Genomic DNA, 1,840 nt, shown 5'->3' with positions numbered 1-1,840 from the left:
CTGGGTCATTGATGGGGTTCATAGTGTGTTTGAAGATATCTCTGTGAGACATCTCTGGTGGCCATGGTCAGTTATGAGGCTTGTCGAAGGTGGTAGGGATTTGAATTCTGGGTCATTGATGGGGTTCATAGTGTGTCTGTGAGACACCTCTGGTGGCCATGGTCAGTTATGAGGCTTGTCGAGGGTGGTAGGGATAAAAGAGTGTAGCAGGGGTAGGCCTAATGTGCTAACTGAAGATGGCAATCGATCCCACAATGGGCTTTCTAAGGCAGGTGAAATGCCTGTTCAAATTGCTTAAAATAGTCAGAATTTAGCTTTAAAATAATTTGGGGTGGATGCATGGGTAGAATTGGCCATGGTGAATAGAGGTGAAATAAGATTTTCTAGGTGTTGATAGTTATAGTGTTGAAGTGGGAAGGTGGATACATGGGGTTCATCAAACAATTCTCTCTTTTGTACATGTTTAAAAATCTGCATAATACAGTCTATGGCCATGTTACCCTGCACAAGCCTGATCCTGTCTGATCTCAGAAGCTAAGCAGGGTTGGGCCTGGTTAGTACTTGGATGGGAGACCACCTAGGAAGACCAGGTGCTGTAGGTGTAAAAACTAAAAGAAATAAGGGATTGTAAGCTGACAAGGTCTTTGTAATCTGCGAGGTCAACCAAGGGTTGCTTTGCCTAAAAATCTGCATAATATAACGTAAAAAATGATATTGAATTCTTTGAAATATTAGATTATGGCTCTGTGAATTGAAATGATACTGGAATTGACTATTTTTAGTAGGTAAATTCATATCAGGTATCTTTAATGCTAATTTTACTTGGATCTCAAAAAAGATTCAATGTGGCCACTGTTTTCTTAATACCTTTTGGACTTCTTTCATTTCACAAAATCATCGGTTTTAGTGTTAGACTTAAGCTCCACACTGCCTAAGGGAAGCCTGATATTTGATGTACTTACCTAGGGTATTGTCTGGCTTTTCAAGAAAATAAGGCTTCCTCCTCCTCACCCTTTCACCCTGGAATTCTCCTGACAATTGTGGCTGTGGTCAAGGGGCTGGCTGAGAAGGGAGGCAGTGCTCACAAGACTGTGTCAACATGAATCATGCTTTTACACATGTATCATCCCATTTGAGTTTTATTCCTGTTCTTCAGAATGCTCTCTCCATTCAAAATGCAGAAAACCCATTACTTTTAATAAAGCTGGTCTATACATCAAGGCAGATAATGTCATGTAAAGGCATATGGCATAACAGTAAGATTAAATATATAACACTGCAAATTCCATATAGGTTTCATGAATTAACAAATATTAAGGAGAGCATGCTTAGGATAAATTCACAGAACAGAAACCTTGACTGATTAACATGCAGACCTATAATCTAATACAGCCAAAAGCAGGAATAGATTCCTGCTTCCCCAGAACCATTGTGGTGAGGTCAAGACCTAGTGTATTGAAGCCAGAATGAAAGAAAACAGTGAAGGAAATGGTGGTAGGAAATGCTTCAAATCTATCTTATAATTCATATCTTGGAAACATTTGGAAAGAGAGCGCTTGGAGAGATTTTTTGTAAAATGATGGACATCTCAGCTATGAGACAGTTGTGAGAATCCCCATTAATATGAGATGGCTCTGCTTGAAGCTACATTTGAGATGCATATGAAACATGGAGATGGTTAGAATAAGTCATGGGGTAAAAACAAATTGAGACCGGCCACTCAAGGCTATCTTTCAGAGACTGTGACTTGAAGTGGCTGAGATAAACACTTAGCTCACTCAACTGGGGATTATAATGGGAGTGCTGACAACCCTCACTAATTAGGATGCTCTCAGGCAGC

General features: G+C 40.0%; 1 pseudogene; it reads left to right on the top strand.

Moving 5' to 3' along the window:
• The first annotated feature begins 483 nt into the window (after positions 1–483).
• LOC112469637 lies at positions 484–602 on the top strand (annotated as a pseudogene).
• The last annotated feature ends 1,238 nt before the right edge of the window (positions 603–1,840 follow it).

This window comes from Pteropus alecto, unplaced genomic scaffold (genome assembly GCF_000325575.1).
Source record: "Pteropus alecto unplaced genomic scaffold, ASM32557v1 scaffold86, whole genome shotgun sequence".
In the NCBI taxonomy this organism is placed as follows: domain Eukaryota; kingdom Metazoa; phylum Chordata; class Mammalia; order Chiroptera; family Pteropodidae; genus Pteropus; species Pteropus alecto.
Note: the sequence above shows the minus strand (reverse complement) of the source record. Positions and strands in the feature narration are given on the sequence as shown.